The following is a 21,815-nucleotide window of genomic DNA, read 5'->3' as shown; positions in this document are numbered from 1 at the left end:
TTAATGTAGCTGGCTTAATGGTTAATGTAGCTGGCTTAACGGTTAATGTAGCTGGCTTAAGGGTTAATGTAGCTGGCTTAATGGTTAATGTAGCTGGCTTAACTGTTAATGTAGCTGGCTTAACGGTTAATGTAGCTGGCTTAACGGTTAATGTAGCTGGCTTAACGGTTAATGTAGATGGCTTAACGGTTAATGTAGCTGGCTTAACAGTTAATGTAGCTGGCTTAACGGTTAATGTAGCTGGCTTAACGGTTAATGTAGCTGGCTTAACGGTTAATGTAGCTGGCTTAACGGTTAATGTAACTGGCTTATCGGTTAATGAAGCTGGCTTAACGGTTAATGTAGCTGGCTTAACGGTTAATTTAGCTGGCTTAATGGTTAATGTAGCTGGCTTAACGGTTAATGTAGCTGGCTTAACGGTTAATGTAGCTGGCTTAACGGTTAATGTAGCTGGCTTAACGGTTAATGTAGCTGGCTTAACGGTTAATTTAGCTGACTTAACGGTTAATGTCGCTGCCTTAACGGTTAATGTAGCTGACTTAACGGTTAATGTAGCTGGCTTAACGGTTAATGTAGCTGGCTTAACGGTTAATGTAGCTGGCTTAACGGTTAATGTAGCTGGCTTATCGGTTAATGAAGCTGGCTTAACGGTTAATGTAGCTGGCTTAACGGTTAATGTAGCTGGCTTAACGGTTAATGTAGCTGGCTTAACGGTTAATGTAGCTGGCTTAACGGTTAATGTAGCTGGCTTAACGGTTAATGTAGCTGGCTTAACGGTTAATGTAGCTGGCTTAACGGTTAATGTAGCTGGCTTAACGGTTAATGTAGCTGTCTTAACGGTTAATGTAGCTGCCTTAACGGTTAATGTCGCTGGCTTAACAGTTAATGTAGCTGGCTTAACGGTTAATGGAGCTGGCTTAACGGTTAATGTAGCTGGCTTAACGGTTAATGTAGCTGGCTTAACGGTTAATGAAGCTGGCTTCACGGTTAATGTAGCTGGCTTAACGGTTAATGTAGCTGGCTTAACGGTTAATGTAGCTGGCTTAACGGTCAATGTAGCTGGCTTAACGGTCAATGTAGCTGGCTTAACGGTTAATGTAGCTGGCTTAACGGTTAATGTAGCTGGTTTAACTGTTAATGTAGCTGGCTTAACGGTTAATGTAGCTGGCTTAACGGTTAATGTAGCTGGCTTAACGGTTAATGTAGCTGGCTTAACGGTTAATGTAGCTGGCTTAACGGTTAATGTAGCTGGCTTAACGGTTAATGTAGCTGGATTAACGGTTAATGTAGCTGGCTTAACGGTTAATGTAGCTGGATTAACGGTTAATGTAGCTGGCTTAACGGTTAATGTAGCTGGCTGAACGGTTAATGTAGCTGGCTTAACGGTTAATGTAGGTGGCTTAACGGTTAATGTAGCTGGCTTAACGGTTAATGTAGCTGGCTTAACGGTTAATGTAGCTGGCTTAACGGTTAATGTAGCTGGCTTAACGGTTAATGTAGCTGGCTTAACGGTTAATGTAGCTGGCTTAACGGTTAATGTAGCTGGCTTAACGGTTAATGTAGCTGGCTTAAGGGTTAATGTAGCTGGCTTAAGGGTTAATGTAGCTGGCTTAACGGTTAATGTAGCTGGCTTAACGGTTAATGTAGCTGGCTTAATGGTTAATGTAGCTGGCTTAACGGTTAATGTAGATGGCTTAACGGTTAATGTAGCTGGCTTAACGGTTAATGTAGCTGGCTTAACGGTTAATGTAGCTGGCTTAACGGTTAATGTAGCTGGCTTAACGGTTAATGTAGCTGGCTTAACGGTTAATGTAGCTGGCTTGATGTTAGAGTCCTGAGTTTAAGCCCTATTTATGCCGTTGAATTAACACCAATTGCGTTGACTTAGCCTGTCATCCTTCGAAGGTCAGCAAAATGAGTACCAGCTGACTGGTAATAGAGGGCATTAAATCAGCCGCACAGCTGCGTCCCAGAAAATGATGCAACCAGCAGCCACAGGCTGCACACAAACGACCACAATGAGCAAAGAATGCTGAAACAGCTTTTGTCATGTGACACTTCTCCCTTCAACATCCTCACCTATCCACCCTGCATACCCAAGATGATGCTCATCCGACAGTACTGCAAAGTGCATTTCAGGGCGATTAATGAGTGTAATACCTGCATCCTACTCAGTCCCACAATGCAACAGAGTTACTTTTGGACCAAGGCTCTGGTGACAAAGCACCATCTGTATCATGGCTTTTCAGGTAATTAATATCATTTTGAAACAATTCCAAAATGCAGGAAGAACTATCACATACATTCTGACTCACCAGCTGTGGCTGAACCAGAATGTTGAGAGGATCTCACATCATATATTTGGAGGCTCGGCATGACAGCAAACCCATCGCTTTCCAAAAATCTGCACAGTGTGCTTCTATAGAATAGTATAATTTGTTTCTGGAGCCGTGATACTCGATTTCCTTGTTAGTTAATGCACAGATTTCAACACGGGCGACAATCTTTAATCGGAAATGCACACCGAGCTCTGGAGATGGAAAATAACAAATCAATAATAATCAAGGACACTGCTTCAGCAATATCTCCACTTTCAGTCATCCGAGACGAGGGAGACATCTACCAGGCCATGTATAGCATGACAAACGGTTGGATGAATGGAATTTTTCAACAACAACAACAACAACAACACCTCCAGATGATATGATGTAAAAACTACTCCGAACAAATGGGATAATGCGTTTAACCGGTGATCTTGAAAGCTGTAACAGTTTGACATCCGCAATGTCAAGTGCATAATTTCCTCGGAACACAGTCAGCAACGTACCAACCCCTCCATCCCCCAATCTCCAGACCCATTTTCCCTCCACCATTTGCGACTTTTAATAATCTAGTGGGAAAAAAAGGATTTTATAAAAGTTGACATTTTGTTACCTCCATTATTTTGGAGGTTATTTTGGAACATTATTTTGACATTTTGTGGGTGGAGGTTATGTTTTCACCCATGTCTGTTTATTTGTCTGTAAGAAGGATATCTCAAAAAGTTGAGCATGGATTCGGATGAAATTTGGTGGAGGTGTTGGGTATGTGACAAGGAAGAATTGATTCACTTTTGGTGAAGATCCAGATACGGATCTGGATCTGAAAAGTGATTCTTCACTTTTGGAAGACAGGGCTAAAAACGATATATAGCAGGATATCTCAAAAAGTTGTGGACGGATTTGGACGAAACTTGGTGAATGAGTTGGGTGAGTGACAGGAACAAGCCAATTCGATTTTGGTTCAGGTCCGAATCCAGATCCGGCCTATCAGTGGATAGAAAATGTAAACTGTTCAGCCTGGCGGAGGTTTGCTCTCTACCGAGTGCCCTTCTAGTTTAGCAGGCATTCATTCTGATTCCTCAACCCTGTTTATATCATCAGTGGCGTGAACGTCTGCAACAGAGTGCTCTCTGATTGACCAAATAGCAGGGAAGTTAAAAATGAGAAATGTTCACTATTTTCCGCAGAAAAAAAAGGAGGATATTATATTATATTATATAAATAATCATACCCCACTCTTCCTGCCAGGGACATCTTGACCCACATAACTCATTTTGATTAATGTTTATTCCTACCTCACTTTTTGTAATGCATTTTTAAATAGTAGCCAATAGTGTTTGATTAAACCATTCGCTTAATGGTAAAAATTGATTAACAATGCACCCTCAAATGAACCTCTTGATCTTTAACCACCGTCATCCATGGCAATCTTCCCTACAGACTTCCACATGGGCCACGTGGGTCTTTTTCCTCACCTAATAACTCAACAGCCTACACTCGTGGTAATTAATGACTCCTGGGGTTGAATTTGAACCTGAAGCCAGCTGTGTTCCAGCCATTGCTCAAAGACTCCAAAAACGTTCCCAAACCAGCGGCTGGGTCATTGCAGAGCCACCTACGCTTGCTCAACATTGCTGCACATGGCATTAATGTTCCTCCTCAAAGGCCTGTATTCATATGTTTCCGGCTTGTAAAACATACCCTGACCTCAGAAGGATTGCACGACGGCATAACAAGCAAATCTGTCTGTTGAAAGGACATCCACAGTACGGTTGCACAACTTTGCTATTTAAAACAAATGCCTTCTTTGTATGACGCCAACTCTGAGGTTTGAAAACAAAATAATGACGGAAAATTAAATTTACCTCTTGTCCAAAAAACAGTGAGCCAATTTAATCCAAGAAGCCTCTGTTCATTTTTACTCACACAGGGCGGTCATGCACCTATGACGTCATAAAGAGCAACTGTATATTTGACTTTTGAAAAATGAAAAAATAAATAAATAAAAAATTGCCAACATGAATCAATCATTAAATCAATGAAAAATAAATTATTGAACAGGTGAATGAATGAAGGAAGGAAAGAAAGAAAAAATTAACCTTCATTTGATTTGCTCTGACAAAGCTACCATTTATCTACATTTGCAAAAAATGCCAACTTACCCAGTTATGGGATCTGAAGAATAATGCCTGCGCAAACAAATATGCACGTGATCTCTCATCTTATCAAAATGGGTCACAGCTCGTTGTAGATCCAATAAAATGAGAAAACCGATATGAAAAGAATGGGGAGCACACAGCTGAGCACAGGTCAAACATATGGGAATTGTGAGCATGGACTGAAAACTATGTGAAAGGCACAATTGGGCCATCTTCCTCCATCTTTATATTATATATTATAAAATGGAATAATTTTTAGCAAATGTTAACCCCTCCACCCCCCTCTCCACCCTTTTGTCAACCCCCTTTGCTCCCTGAGTTTCAAGGGGTAGCTCCCTGATCCGAAATCGGAAAATCTAAGATTCAGCGATCTTGTGGACCATTGAGCAGAAGGGCTGTATTGGGTTTTAGAGCAATCACTTGGTAGATAAGGGAGAAGTAGGGATCTGAAGTTTCAGGGGGTAACTCTCCCCCCCCCCCTCCCCTGGGAACCCCAATGATCCAAATTCAAAAAATATGAAAACGACAAATCTAAGCCTGAGCAATCCTGCGGACCATCGAGTAGAAGGGCTGGATCAGGTTTCAGAGCAATCGGTTGGAAAATAAGGGACAAGTAGGGATCTGAAGTTTCAAGGGGTAACTCCCCCTGGGAGACCCCATGATCCAAAATCGAAAAATGGAAACACGAGTTATTGTGCGGGATACTGTCTTGTATGTATGTGTCAAGCTTCAGAACAATCAGCCGAGCGATAAGGGAGGAGTAGCAAAAATAGCAAAAAGTTAACAGACGGACAGACGGATGGATGACCAGATGGACAGACATCCGGACATCACAACCCATTTTATCAGTTCATCTCTTCGACAATCGAAATGAGATGACGTAAAAATAAAACGTTGCAAGAAGCAAACAAAAAAATAGATATACAAGTACACATACATTCAAAGTACACCGCCCCATGCCAAATAATTAAATATGCTGCAGCGCGGCATTGCCGGGGCGCCTCCGGCGCCCGGCAATACCGCAGTGCAGCTCATTGAGGCTGCATTGGGAGGGAGAGGTGTACACTAATTGATTGATTAATTGTATAATTAAAATCAATAAAAGATTATCACAAAATATTTTCATAATCAATTGGCTAATCGCATAACTAAACCAGTAGTGCTTCATCCGAAGATGTATCTTTTAGAAATTTAATTAAATAAGTCATTTATAAAAAATTAAATAATTAATTGATTACTCAATAAATAATTAATCGATTAATCAATAAATACTTAATAGATGAAATGATTAATCAATAAATCAAAAATATCCTTGATAGCCACATCACTTGGTCACTCATGTCCAAATATTAGCTTCCCAGCTCAAAAGGTGCCTGAGATATTGGCCAAATGAGAAAGAAAATAAATAAATGATTAATAATGAAAATAAATAAATAATAATCATAAAAAAATTAAATTATTAATCAATTTGGTCAGAGAACACATAAACTACCACTATTTCATCAGAATCTGTAACTTAAAAAAAAAAAAATTTTTTGTCATTAATCGAATAATTAAATAATTAATCGATTAATTGATTAATTAATAAATCAAAAATATCCTTTGCAGCCAAATCACCTGGTCATTGGCATGTCCAAATATCAGCTTCCTAACTCAAAAGGTGCCTGAGTTAATAATGGTCAGAAGATAAATGAAATTTAATTAATTAAATAAGTACTTAATTAAACGCTAATAATTAAATAACTCCTCAATTAATTGATTATTCAAAAAACAAAAAATACCGTATTTGACAAAGGACTTGCTCACTACTGTGCCGAAATTTCAGCTTCCTAGCTCAAAGGATGGCTGAGATATCGTCCGGACAACCAAGAAAACAAACAAGAAACCAGAGTGAAAACTGAGTACTCTCTTTCAGCGTGCGTCACTGCCGAGCCCCCTTCGGTGCCCGGCAATGACGATTTGCAATGCCTGGAGGTGGCATAGGAAAGGAGCGGTGTACAATAAGGAACATTCCCATGACTTATCTCAGCTCCAAAAGAGGGCAAGGGGAGAAAAAAAATCACTGGAACTTAACATAACCGGCTTAAATGGAATAGTAAAGTAACCAATTAATTTACTTATTCCATCTCAGGAAAAACTTCCGTAAGTAACATTCAGGCAAACTTAAAGATTGTCTGTCAATCCATTAAGGACCCCGGAGCAAAGCTAACGAGAAGGGAAATGGTCAAGGGATGCGCAGACAGTTCGATCAACGTCCACTCGAGCAAAGCATGAGAAGGATCATTGATTGACACCTACATGTGAAAAGTATAGTCGTGAAAACACCTACGACATGCCTGAAAAATGTGAGAAAGTCTATGTGAGTGCATTCAATGTAGAACCTCATGATGAGGGCCTGACAAGCTGAGATCTTCCATCCATGATGACAAGCCATGCTGAAGCACCTCGTTTCTGAGATTGAGCCTCGCAGCAAGGCCGCAGTCGACAAGGTACAGAGAGGATGGGGCCCGAAAAGCCTTATAAGTAGTGAAAGAACTCTGTTGTAACTAAACTCAGATAATGACCCTTCACAAACGTGTAACATAACAAATGGCGATCTAAAAAAAGATATATTCTGGGAAAGAGCCAGATCTTTTACTAAACAAAAGTAAGAACAATGTGGGAATGGACTCCGGCCTTGCAGCTCCGAGGCCGAGCAACCCTTTTGTCATTCAGGTGTGGATGGGCATATTACCTGCAATGGAAAATCGAGATGGAAATTGGGATTCGCAGCCTGATGCTTTCCAGAAGCCGGATGCCCCATGTTCCCATTGCCAAACATGGCGAGGAAGGCCAGAAGGTTCGTCGTTGGTGATTAGCATTGGGAACAGCGACACTCGGGAAGAAGCCACGGCTCTCGTAATAAATAAGTTGCGCGCAAGTCAAGGCGAGAGGATTCATGTGGCGAGGCGAATGCCCGCGTGTGTTGAAATGCAACGCACGCCCTGTGACTGTGGAAAATGGCGCCACCCGACCGAGCGCCCGCTCGGGCCTGGCCTTGCGGCGTCCGTTTATTTGATGCTGTGGCGAATTGCTCGTGGTGTCAGGTCAATCGGGCTCGGGCCTGTTCCTTGCCAGGGTAGAATCGAGGATGTTCAACAGAGGTTTTTCACACCGAGAGCCGTGAAACCTGCGAAGATTGACTGACGTGCTAGGCCGTGACTCGGCCTTCCGTGTATTCACGAAACATCTGCATTTCGTGCTTGAAAATCACCATGATGTTATTCATAACCACATCATTGGACAGGAGTGAATTATATTTCCGGTAGAATGGCTGGGTGGTGTATCCTGCCGGTGGATGTTGAGAGGGCATTTACATCCAAGATCACGTGGTATCTTTCACAAGTAGGCACCTGATAGATGTGACCATGAGAAAAATTGCGTGGGCCTAGCCTAGCACAAGGTTGAACACGATATACTTCATTAACGCATTTCCTGGTTTGTAACCAGCGGGTGGCCGACAGGCTGGCCTAGAGGCACGCACACTCACATCTGAGCTACCTAGCCTCAGTGTGAATCCCGACCCAGGTATAAACTGCCATCCTGGTGTTTCAGGGGAAGCGCGATTCATCAGTGTGAGTTCACCGTTCATCTGAAGAACGTCAAACTCTGCATCGTCTGGCAGCGTCGGTCGGTGGACGTTGAAGATATCACGAAGTCCTTCGCGAGGAGTGTGTGAACTACCGCTGGCAGCATTAACAAATGACAAATTCTTACCCGAACTACTACTGTGAAGGCAATGGCAAACCACCCATGATTGACCCTTGCCAAGAAAATGCATCGCCAGCACCTACGCACCTAGTAAGAGAGTCTAGTACAGATCAGCATCATCAGGGGGCCCCAACAAGTGAAATGAGCTCAATCTTCATCATCACAATAGAACTCTGGCATAGGATGTTCTATGAGCGTCGCTCTTGTCGACAAAAACAATGATCAGCAACCCCAAATCTTGAGGTACCTCACAATATTTGAGTCAATACTCGTTTGTAATATTTGAATCGATGTTTGCTGATAATAAATTTTTATCACAAGAGCAATTTACACACAAGTAAATTTACACAATTTACAAATTATCACAAGAGCTAATTTCACCCCAAATCCACTTTTTTGAGGTGACTTTTGTCTTCTTTCCTGCAAGTCCTTGGTGTCCTTGCGTTTTATACCTATCCTTCCTCCCCCCAGGCCCTCTCCCTCCCACACATCTCCCGATGTCCCTGCTCTCAAATGTTGTGTTTGTGTGCTTCCTCCCCTTCTCTCCCCATCTTGTCGACCGCTCCCCTTTTTATATACTTTGTTTGCTTGTTTGTTTGATTTGTTTGTTTGATAAATGTTGGCTCTTTCACGAGCCTCGACTCTGTATACAAAAAAAAAAAAAATTGGAATATTTTCAAGATTAATTGTTTCGCACAGTGACCCTCCGAGCCAACGCCCCAGGTCGAATGAAATAACTGCAGGGCCGAGCGTGGATCGTCCATCGTCATTGAAGAGCATCATGATACATGGCGTCCTTTGAAATCGGCCTCGAACGCAGATCGGAGATGATGACCACCCCGCACGGTTCGAATCCACCCACGTGGGCGCACGCGCCGAGGAGGCTCCTAATCGCCCGATTACCCATCGCGCGTGCAAGTGCATGACAATCGAGCGCTTGTTTCTCGGCGGAGATGTGCGTGCTCTCCATCAACCCCCCTTTCGGTGCTGCGGGGGGGAGTGGCGCCCTGCGGGCACGTGAGGGGGGGAGTGGCGCCCTGCGGGCACGTGACGGGGAGTGGCGGCCTGCGGGCACGTGCGTCGCCGGTTGTCCGCACAAGGCGAGCCTGTCGGACTCGTGCGCCACGCCTTATGGGATTCGCCCTGACCTTTTACTTTATGAGTCGGGTTCGTGCATGAGACGCGTCCCCAAGCATGTACGCGGCTCTCTCCATCTATCCTTTCTCTGTGTCAGGTCCGTTTGGCGGAGCGCGGCGCTGTTCCCATCAGCACCCGGGTGGGGGAGCGGCCCGTTCGCTATGAATCTAGCGCTGTCGTATCGCTGCTTCGGCTTTTTAGGATGGTGTTGTCACTGCTAAAAGGTCATTCATTCTCAGAAGCATCTCAGGTGAATTCGTGATTGTTTATTTGTTGACATTTGCAGTTTTAAATGCATTTTAGCGCAGAAACGTCACACTTCCTTTTACCCTTGTATATCAACGTTTATGGGAAACATCGGAGCAATACCCCTGGCGCTCACCTGGTAGAATAAACAGTATACTGCACTGGCTGAAGGTATTTTAAACCAATTTCAATGGTTGCTAGAAGACAGGGCAGCATGTGGAATCATATAAACATAATCATAAGACGTTAAACAAACAAAGAAAAAAAATACCTATTTTGGGGGCAACCCCCCATCCCCCAAACCAATATACTTCCTAAGACCCCAATTTTTCTAACGCCATGAACAAACATTGGTACATCACGGGTGATGAAGGTTGTGGTGAAGTTTCATCGAAATTGTGTGTGTAGTTTCAGAAAAGAAAGGAAATACCTATTTTGGGGGGTCAAACCTGGACCCAAATTGACCCCCCGTAATCCCCCATCAGACCCAGATTTTTTTTTAATGTGGTGAACAAACTTTTGTCACAACACAACAAATATCATTTGTGCCAAATTTGGTCGCAATCCCATCAGCGGTTTCGGAGAAGAAGTTTCAAGTGTTTACGGACGGACGACACACCATCGCACAAGCTCCCTGAACTTCGTTCCAGGTGTGCTAATAAGCACCGACTTGGAGTGCACCTGTCCCACCTGTTGCTACAGCACACCGACACGTATAGTATTCCTCTTGTCTTATCATTTTATGTGCATTTATTCCATTGATTTTCTTATTGCCTGCATCAAATAATAGTATGGAGAACGTGCTGTTAAAACGCACCAGACACGTGATGTAAACGCATAACGCACCAATAATGGTGCAGGTTTATAATACACCAAACACAGGATGACAGTTCATGACACTTCAAACACGTGATCAAGGTTCATCACGCACCAAACACATGATGTAGGCTCATATTGTACTAACATACATGTATGTTTGTAAAGCACCAAATAATGCTGTAAATTCAGAATGCACCAAAATACATGAAAGCTCATAATGCACCAAACGCGTGATAAAGATTCATAATGCACCAAACACGTGATCAACGTTCAAAACGCACCCAAACACGTGATCAAGATTCATAATGCACCAAAGACGTCATCAAGGTTCAAAACGCACCCAAACACGTGATCAAGATTCATAATGCACCAAACACGTCATCAAGGTTCATAATGCACCAAACACGTGATCAAGGTTCATAATGCACCAAACACGTGATCAAGGTTCAAAACGCACCCAAACACGTCATCAAGATTCATAATGCACGAAACACGTCATCAAGGTTCATAATGCACCAAACACGTGATCAAGGTTCAAAACGCACCCAAACACGTCATCAAGATTCATAATGCACGAAACACGTCATCAAGGTTCATAATGCACCAAACACGTGATCAAGGTTCAAAACGCACCCAAACACGTGACAAATATTCATAATGTACCAAACACGCGATCAAGGTTCAAAACGCACCCAAACACGTGATCAAGATTCATAATGCACCAAACACGTCATCAAGATTCATAATGCACCAACACGTGATCAAGGTTCAAAACGCACCAAAAACTTGATCAACGTTCAAAACGCACCCAAACACGTGATCAAGATTCATAATGCACCAAAGACGTCATCAAGGTTCAAAACGCACCCAAACACGTGATCAAGATTCATAATGCACCAAACACGTCATCAAGGTTCATAATGCACCAAACACGTCATCAAGGTTCATAATGCACCAAACACGTGATCAAGGTTCAAAACGCACCCAAACACGTCATCAAGATTCATAATGCACGAAACACGTCATCAAGGTTCATAATGCACCAAACACGTGATCAACGTTCAAAACGCACCCAAACACGTCATCAAGGTTCATAATGCACCAAACACGTGATCAACGTTCAAAACGCACGAAACACGTGATCAAGGTTCAAAACGCACCCAAACACGTGATCAAGATTCATAATGCACCTAACACGTGATCAACGTTCAAAACGCACCCAAACACGTGATCAAGATTCATAATGCACCTAACACGTGATCAACGTTCAAAACGCACCCAAACACGTGATCAAGATTCATAATGCACCTAACACGTGATCAACGTTCAAAACGCACCCAAACACGTGATCAAGATTCATAATGCACCTAACACGTGATCAACGTTCAAAACGCACCCAAACACGTGATCAAGATTCATAATGCACCTAACACGTGATCAACGTTCAAAACGCACCCAAACACGTGATCAAGATTCATAATGCACCTAACACGTGATCAACGTTCAAAACGCACCCAAACAAGGAATGTGAATTCAGAAGGCACCAATCACGTGATGCACGTTCACAACCCACAAATCACGGAATGCAAGTTCAGAACGCACCGATCACGTGGTGTAGGCTCCGAACGCACCACTCTCCAGGATGAATCTGCCCTGAGCGCACAATTCAACTTTCAGGCAGACAAAGGCAATTCTTGAACCCATTAGACTTCCACCTTTAAATGGATAAACAATGACGTCAAAGATAGATTTACGATTCACTAGAAAAACTGTGGTTTTCAACTCGTTTTTTCGAGTAAAATGAATGAAAGATGTTTTTTTGCTATTTTTCGTGGTTCAGTCATTTCCCGATATTAGTAATTATTATATAAATTAATCAATCCGGTACGAGGTGTAAATATAGCGACCTCGACCTTGAACAAAGCACGAGTCTCATCGCGGTTTGATTCCCGGAGGGGGAGGAGGGAGGCTGGTCTGGCGGGGAGGAGGGCTGGGGGGGGGGGGGTAGGTGCGGGGAGGGGGAGGGGCGGGGGGTGGGAGGGTTGTGACGTTCAATAGGAAAAGAGGTACAGAAACAAGGACGGTCACGTGTCCCATATAGACATCTCGTGTCCCATATAGACATCCCGTGTCCCATATAGACATCAGCGAGGTCCGCACTCTGTGTGTCCGTGCATCTGGATCCACCAATCAGATCGCGCGTGCGGCCCTCGTACGGTGATGACCTCGTGCTGCGCTTTGGGTTTTCATCGAAATCGCAGAAGAGGAAAAGGGAAAAATCTTAATTAACTCCCCGGAGGCGATGCGGGTTACTGTGGGTTACAGAGAGCGTCAATTAGGGGGAATGTGCACGGTATATATAGCGCTCACCGTACAGACACCGCACGAATACCTTACGAGCACCGCACGAACTCCGTACAGACACCGCACGAATACTGCATGAGCACCGCACGAATACCTTACGAGCACCGCACGAACTCCGTACAGTCACCGCACGAATACTGCATGAGCACCGCACGAATACCGCATGAGCACCGCACGAACTCCGTACAGACACCGCACCAATACTGCATGAGCACCGCACGAATACCTTACGAGCACTGCACGAACTCCGTACAGTCACCGCACGAATACCTTACGAGCACCGCACGAACTCCGTACAGACACCGCACGAGCACCGCACGAACTCCGTACAGACACCGCACGAATACCTTACGAGCACCGCACGAATACCGCATGAGCACCGCACGAACTCCGTACAGACACCGCACGAATACTGCATGAGCACCGCACGAATACCGCATGAGCACCACACGAACTCCGTACAGACACCGCACGAATACTGCATGAGCACCGTACGAATACCGCACGAATACCGCATCAACTCCGTACAGACACAAATGAATACCGCATCAACTCCGTACAGACACGCACGAATACCGCACGACCTCCGTACAGGCACGCACGAATATCGCACGAGCGCCGTACGAATCCCGCACGAACTCTGTACGGACACCGCACGAATATCGGGACCATACGTTCTTATCAAAGCACGGAACCACCCTCCATTATTTCCGTGGCTTTTGGATATCTACGTCATAGAGACAATGTCACAGCACGAGCCGAAACATTACGGAATATTCATCCCTGATCATTCCCGATTATCCCTGATCATCTCTGATCATTCCTGATCATTCCTGATCATCCCTGATCATTCCCGATTATCCCTGATCATCCCTGATCATTCCCGATTATCCCTGATCATCCCTGATCATTCCTGATCATCCCTGATCATTCCCGATTATCCCTGATCATTCCCGATTATCCCTGATCATTCCCGATTATCCCTGATCATCCCTGATCATGATGCTGTGCTTCACGTTCAGCAATTCGAACGTCGTGCGCATCCTGCATCGGCCTCATATGGCATCCCGCGTATTCCGCCTCATCCCGATCCCTTTTCGGCGGGAGGACATGGAGGCTGGGAATGAGGAGGGAGGGACATTGCGGGTGCTGAGACGGAGCCAGGGCGCGGCCGCCGTACGGCTCTGCATCAACACGCCCGTACCGCACCCGCACGCACCACCTATCGCGATCCGACAATGCGGCTCCTCGGCTCGTACTGTGTCCGTGCTCCGTGCATCGTCCGCCGTGCCGTCCACGCTTTACTCAAATAACACCCGCGGGTTCATGTGGATGCGGAATAAAAATGGAATCAAATGGTCTCATACTCGCTCTCCCTGCACGATCATCGGAGTGTCCAATGAACGGTCCTGGGGTCTCGGACTGTCCGTCTCGGACTGTCCGTCTCGCTGTCGATGGAAAAATGACGGACAACAGTAAAACGCGCGAATGAGAGTCGAGGCTCATTGAGGGACGATATTACACTCTACTGCAAGTCCCTCCCTTACCTGGCTGGGCCTTACCTGCACTACAGAGCAGAGAGATGCGCTCGCGCTGCGGGGAATTCGCTCCAAGGGTCTGTGCATGAGCGTGTGACGTGTAGTCGTACTAGCCCCGCCCCACATGCTAAATTCCCCCTGACACCGCCTCACAATCTCCCTCCTACCAACCCCACCGTGCACACTCCACCCTACCCCTAAATGCTGTCATGCACGCTCCGTTCCCCCAACCCCACCTTGCAGGGTGGCCCCTCATCCACACCCTGTGCTCCTTTGCCCCAGCCTCACCCTACCAGGCTCCGTTCCCCCAACCCCTCCTTGCAGAGTCACACCCCTCAATCCCACCCTGTAACCTCCTTTGCCCCAATTCAACCCTACGATCAATGTTCCCAACCCCACACAATCTTTATTTCCTCAAACCGGTTCTGTATCTACGCCATTGAACCCCACCTTCCCCAAAGGTTTCTTTCTCCGACTCCTCTAACCTCACCTAGAAGGTTCCATCTTTCCCCCCCATTTCCACCCAACAGGTAACAGGCTTCGTTAATTTCCTCCTATCCCGACAAACATTCATACTCCATGTCTTTCCAGCACTTTCCATTCAGACTTTCCAGTTTCCAGCATTCCCTTCCTCAACATGTCAACTCTTCTTCTTCGCCCTCAACCCCCAAGTTGCAAGGTGATAGGTGATGGAGGCTGTGAACCAAGCCCCAACCACGCCCCTTTCCCCTTCCCCCTCCCCCCTTTCCTCTTCCACCCCCCCACCCTCATTCCTCCATCTTCTTCCCTCTTTTCCCCACATTTAACACACTCAGTACCTTCTCCCTCTTCTTGTCACCTTTCCAACGCTCACTCCAATAATCTCCATTAAACCTCCATCTACACCTTACTCGACCTCATCACATTCCCATTATAGTTATTGTTTCCTCTACTCCACACAGGTAAACTTGGCAAGGAACGAGACACTGCACAGGTAAACTTGGCAAGGAACGAGACACTGCACAGGTAAACTTGGCAATGAGACACTGCACAGGTACACTTGGCAATGAGACACTGCACTGGTCCGAAGAACATGGACAACTCACAGATTTATAATTGAACCGCTGATAAATAAACTCGGCTATCCCGCATTATGTAACAATGTGAGTGGTTCCCATTTGGGAATGACGTTCAATTACCTTTAAACAGGTATCAGAATAAGATCCAAACGTTTTGTTATAAATCACGTTATTAAACTCCATTAACGGTTCACGAAGGTCGAAACATTCATTCGTACATCGTGCGCTGAACCCAATTTGAACTCTTGACGTGGGATAGCCCGCTTTACCTCTCAGCAGGTGTTTCCTCCAGACATCGTGGACATGTTTTATTCGACATGGAATAATATAATTTAATTATCAAAATCGGAAAATGGTTTCTCATTTCTTGAAGACAGATCTTCTTCCTCTTCTTCCTCTTCCTCTGCTTCCTCTTCTTCGTCCTCCTTTTCCTCTTCTTCGTCCGCCTTTTCCTCTTCTTCTTCCTCTTCCTCTTCTTCCTCCTTTTCCTCTTCTTCCTCTTCTTCCTCTTCTTCTTCCTCCTCTTCTTCTTCTTCCTCCTCTTCCTCTTCTTCTTCCTCCTCTTCCACTTCCTCCTCTTCCTCCTCCTCCTCCCCTTCTTCTTCCTCTTCCTCCTCTTCTTCTTCCTCTTCCTCTTCTTCCTCTGCCTCCTCTTCTTCTTCCTCCTCTTCCTCTTCCTCCTCCTCCTCTTCTTCTTCCTCCTCTTCTTCTTCCCCCTCTTCTTCTTCTGCCTCCTCTTCTTCCCCCTCCACTTCTTCTTCTTCTTCCTCCTCTTCTGTCTCCTCTTCCTCTTCCTCTTCCTCCTCTTCCTCTTCTTCTTCTGCCTCTTCTGTCTCCTCTTCCTCTTCCTCTTCCTCTTCTTCTTCTTCTTCCTCCTCTTCCTCACCTCTTCCTCCTCTTCTTCTTCCTGTTCTTCCTCCTCTTCTTCTTCTTCTTCCTCCTTTTCCTCTTCTTCTTCTTCCTCCTTTTCCTCTTCTTCTTCTTCCTCTTGTCTCCTCTTCCTCTTCTTCCTCCTTTTCCTCTTCTTTTTCTTGCTCTTCTTCTTCCTCATCCTCTTCCTCTTCTTCTTCTCCCTCCTCCTCATCTTCTTCTTCTTCCTCCTCTTCATCTTCTTCTTCTTCCTCCTTGTCCTCTTCTTCTTCCACTTCCTCCTCTTCCTCTTCTTCTTCCTACTCTTCTTCCTCCTCCTCTTCCGTTTCCTCTTCTTCCTCTTCTTCCTTTTCCTATTCTTCTTCTTCCTCCTCTAATTCTTCTTCTTCTTCTTCTTCTTTCGCTTCTCCCTCTTCTTCTTCTTTAGATTTAAAGTTTACAATTATTCCCACGTTCTTGTGCGGTTGGCCGACGGAAACTTCGCCCAAATCCTTTACCAACTGCCTGGCTATCCCTGACGTTCCACTAAAGTTAGAGCAGGAATTTGTCATTTGTTGAGCCTATACTCTTCCCGAAGGACACGGTGGGATGTTTAAGGTCCACCAACGAATCCCGGCAGACGGGATATCGGGCTTAACGTTCATCCGAGGGACGGCACACACATTGGTGGATCACCCTGCCTGTGAAACACCGGGATGACAGTTTATACCTGGGTCGGGTTTCGAACCCAGGCTAGACAGGTTAGAGGTGAATGTGTATTGAAGACAGATCACAGACATATCATTTCAATAATCAATGGGATCAGGATACTTGCACAAGTGAACAACAATCCTTTCTAACCCAACTCTCCGACTCGTCGCTTCCAGTGTTCCCCGCCCGTGGATGGACAACCAGAAAACATTATGTCTTCGGGTTGTCCATCCGTCCGTCTGTCCAGTCTAAACCTCGTTTTTCTCAGCAACCACATGTCTGATTGAGACGAAACTTTCAGGGTAGGAGTGACACCCATGCAGAATGTTTTATGAAAATGATGACATCATAGGTGAAGTAGTACACCAGCCAAAAATGTTTTAATCGAATTCCTTATAGCCGGCGAAGCCGGTGTTGTCAATGAACGCGTACGTATTATGTTGAAAACCTGATTATGCCTTGGCTCGAGAATCCGAAGCGCCGTGGGCGCAGCCATCTTGCGGATGCGGAAGTATGCATAACAAATTTAAAACGTTCATTAGGAGTTTCTTTCACCCATCATCGTTTGATTCACAATCTTATGCACCTCCGATGTATTAATAAAATAATTTAAGACCAACATCGGCCCGCACGGGCCTGGTTATCTTCAACAAAATGCGTCACCAAACACCGGACCCAATGAGAGTCGAGCATTTGCAAAAATATTTCTAAAATGAAATCACTCAATGGAGACCGCCATCGACCGGATGCGGAAGTTTGCATAAAACAATTGCGAAAAAGTTCAATAGGAGTTTGTTTCACCCGTCGTTCTTTGATTCACAATCTAATGAAACCTCCAATTAGTAATTAAAATACGTCAAGACCAACCTCGTTATCTTCAACGAAAATCGTCATCAAACACCAGAACCAATGAGATTCGAGCATTTGAAAAAATGTTATTACGCGTTTCGGAGGGTGAAAAGGGCGTCAAATATTCTAACATTGACGAAGAATTATTTTTTAGAAATCTCGCGGCCGTATGGGATAGTTTTTCACGGCCAGAAATATGGTATAAGCGGTTTACATATTTAGTTTAGAAATACGGATAGTTTTTCACGGCCGGAAATATCCGAAGTTGAGACGGAATTCACCGAATTAATCACTGCAAGCTAACGTCTTCTGGTGGAGGAAGCCACAGTGCCCGGAGAGTCAGAGAACCAGCCCTGGCGCCTGACAGCGACTGAAGTTAGAAGACTACACACATACTGTGAAAACGTATGTTAAGCCCAGTTAAAATTTCATAAAATAGGCCTTAAGCTAGCACATCGAAAAGTTACTTCCTTAAGCTTCTTGTGACATTTATTGTATGCAGGTATTGGGGAGGACTGTCTGCTCTTCTCTTTTACCAAGTCTTACCAGGTACTGTACCTACTACACCTACCTACTACCAACTACCTACCTACCTACTACCAACTACCTAACCTACTGATGCCATGGTGATGGGTAAAATAGTGGCAAGGGGCTTTGGCTTCGCCGGCTCATTGCGGCTTTGCAGTCGGTACTAGTAGCCGGCGAAGCCAGTGTTGTCAATGAACGCGTACGTATTATGTTGAAAACCTGATTATGCCTTGGCTCGAGAATTCCGAAGCGCAGTGGAGGCAGCCATCTTGCGGATGCGGAAGTATGCATAACAAATTTAAAACGTTCATTAGGAGTTTCTTTCACCCGTCATTGTTTGATTCACAATCTGATGCACCTCCAATGTATTATTAAAATAATTTAAGACCAACATCGGCCCGCACGGGCCTGGTTATCTTCAACGAAACGCGTCACCAAACACCGGACCCAATGAGAGTCGAGCATTTGCAAAAATATTTCTAAAATGAAATCACTCAATGGTGGCCGCCATCGACCGGATGCGGAAGTTTGCATAAAACAATTGCGAAAGAGTGCAACAGGAGTTTGTTTCACCCGTCGTTCTTTGATTCACAATCTAATGAACCTCTAATTAGTAATTAAAATACGTTAAGACCAACCTCGTTATCTTCAACGAAAATCGTCATCAAACACCAGAACCAATGAGATTCGAGTATTTGAAAAAATATTTTTTTAAAGCTTATTACGCGTTTCGGAGGGTGAAAACGGCGTCAAATATTCTAACATTGACGAAGAATTATTTTTTAGAAATCTCGCGGCCGTCGGGGATAGTTTTTCACGGCCAGAAATACGGTATAAGCGGTTTACATATTTAGTTTAGAAATACGGATAGCTTTTCACGGCCGGAAATATCCGAAGTTGAGACGGAATTCACCGAATTAATCACTGCAAGCTAACTTCTTCTGGTGGAGGAAGCCGCAGTGCCCGGAGAGAACCAGCCCTGACAGCGACTGAAGTTAGAAGACTACACACATACTGTGAAAACGTATGTTAAGCCCAGTTAAAATTTCTTAAAATAGGCCTTAAGCTAGCACATCGTATAGTTACTTCCTTAAGCTTCTTGTGACATTTATTGTATGCAGGTATTGGGGAGGACTGTCTGCTCTTCTCTTTTACCAAGTCTTACCAGGTACGGTACCTACTACACCTACCTACTACCAACTACCCAACCTACTGATGCCATCGTGATGGGTAAAATAGTGGCAAGAGGTTTTGGCTTCGCCGGCTCATTGCGGCTTTGCAGTCGGTACTAGTAGCCGGCGAAGCTGGTGTTGTGAATGAACAGTGTTACGTATTATGTTGAAAGTGTTACGTATTAACGTATTACGTTGCCGGTGTTACGGCAAGCCGGTGTTACGTATTATGTTGAAAAGCCAGATTTTGCTGGATCCCTTGAGAATTTCGAAGCTTTGACGCAACAAATCGCTCAATGGAGGCCGCCATCTTGCGGATGCGGAAGTATGCATTAAAAATTGAAAAAAGTTCAATAGGAGTTTGTTTCACTCGTCGTTTTTTGATTCACAATCTTATGCACCTCTAATTTGTAATTAAAATACTTTAAGACCAACCTCGGCCCGCACGGGCCTGGTTATCTTCAACGAAAATCGTCACCAAACACCGGAACCAATGAGATTCGAGCATTTGAAAAAATATTTCAAAAACCAAATCACTCAATGGAGGCCGCCATCTTCCGGACGCGGAAGTATGCATAACAAAATTGCGAAAAAGTTCAATAGGAGTTTGTTTCACCCGTCTTTGTTTGATTCACAATCTTATGCACCTCTAATTTGTAATTAAAATACTTTAAGACCAACCTCGTTGTCTTCAACGAAAATCGTCACCAAACACTGGAACCAATGAGATTCGAGCATTTGGAAAGATATTTCAAAAAAGCTTATTACACGTTTCGGAGGCTGAAAACGGCGTCAAATATTCTAAAATTGACGAAGAATTATTTTTTAGAAATCTCGCGGCCGTAGGGGCTAGTTTTTCACGGCCGGAAATATCCGAAGTTGACACGGAATTCACCGAATTAATCAAGAAGTAAATTTTATCAATTTTAATCTCATCCAGAATGCAAATGGTGTCATTTTAGGTCTGAATTTGCGAAATTCTGTGAGCTGACCAATCAGCGATCAGCTTAGGTCAGCCAATCAGCGCCATCGACACGGTTTGATTAACGACAGTCACACATTGCCGTTGAAACGGCGCTATCGTCTGATCTGTCGGCACTGATCTTACTGCAAGCTAACTTCTTCTGGTGGAGGAAGCCGCAGTGCCCGGAGAGAACCAGTCCTGACAGCGACTGAAGTTAGAAGACTACACACATACTGTGAAAACGTATATTAAGCCCAGTTAAAATTTCTTAAAATAGGCCCTAAGCTAGCACATCGTATAGTTACTTCCTTAAGCTTCTTGTGACATTTATTGTTTGTAGGTATTGGGGAGGACTGTCTGCTCTTCTCTTTTACCAAGTCTTACCAGGTACGGTACCTACTACACCTACCTACTACCAACTACCTAACCTACTGATGCCATAGTGATGGGTAAAATAGTGGCAAGAGGCTTTGGCTTCGCCGGCTCATTGCGGCTTTGCAGTCGGGAACTAGTACTAAAAATCTGAAATTGCATGCACATGATCTATGACCCATTTGTATTGAAATATTTAATTTATGACATCATAGGTCACATGGTTTGGCAGCCATATTGGATTGAGGAAAAATACAACAGGCATTTTAAGGCCATTTTCCCTGCAAGAGTGGGGGTTAGCCTTGCGGTCCCCATGACAATCTTCTCCATTTTGCCCTATTTTCTGCATCTCCCCTTGTTAACCCCCTTGCCCGCATTTCTTCTTCGACCATCTTTAGCCAAGTCTTTCTCGGTCTTCCCCGTCCTCTACTTCCGTCCACATTCATTTCAATCACTCTTCTCAACCAGTCACTTTCATCCTTCCTCAACACATGACCAAACCATCTCAAACTGTTTATCTTCACAGCATCCATCACAGGCTCTATTCCCATCATCTTTCGCAATTCATCATTTGTCTTCCTCTCTCTCAACGATACTCCACACATCCACCGAACCATTCGCATTTCCACCCTTTCCAGACTTCGTTGCTGCCCTACGTTCATTAACCATGTCTCGCTCCCATAAATCATAACACTCTCACACATGCAGCGTACACCTTTCCCTTCAGCTTCAACGACACTCCCCTCCTCGTCAGCACACCACTCAGTTCCCGAAACTTCTTCCATGCACATCTCACTCGAGCAACCGTTGCCGAGTCTGATCCACCTTCTCCATTCAGTATGTCTCCTAGGTAACAAAATGTTTTCACACCTTCCAGCTTCACGCCGTCTCCAAGATCCAACTCAACATTTCCTCCATCCGCAGCTCCCTCTGTGCACACCTTACATTTGAATGTAGCTGCCACACTGGTTAATGACC

The 21,815-nt window shown here is 44.6% G+C and overlaps 1 protein-coding gene across 6 annotated transcripts in view; it reads right to left on the bottom strand.

Annotated features, from left to right (window-relative positions):
* Positions 1-14,495, bottom strand: part of LOC137437547 (neuronal cell adhesion molecule) — a 321,028-nt gene extending 306,533 nt beyond the window's left edge. For all 6 annotated transcript variants that reach the window (XM_068131960.2, XM_068131963.2, XM_068131964.2 and 3 more), the window contains exon 1: positions 14,359-14,495. The gene's annotated coding sequence lies outside the window, so the exon portion shown is untranslated. The remainder of the gene's footprint in view (positions 1-14,358) is intronic.
* Positions 14,496-21,815: the final 7,320 nt, after the last annotated feature.

The sequence above is a fragment of the Myxine glutinosa genome, chromosome 12 (assembly GCF_964187855.1).
Source record: "Myxine glutinosa chromosome 12, kmMyxGlut1.1, whole genome shotgun sequence".
In the NCBI taxonomy this organism is placed as follows: Eukaryota; Metazoa; Chordata; class Myxini; order Myxiniformes; family Myxinidae; genus Myxine; species Myxine glutinosa.
Note: the sequence above shows the minus strand (reverse complement) of the source record. Positions and strands in the feature narration are given on the sequence as shown.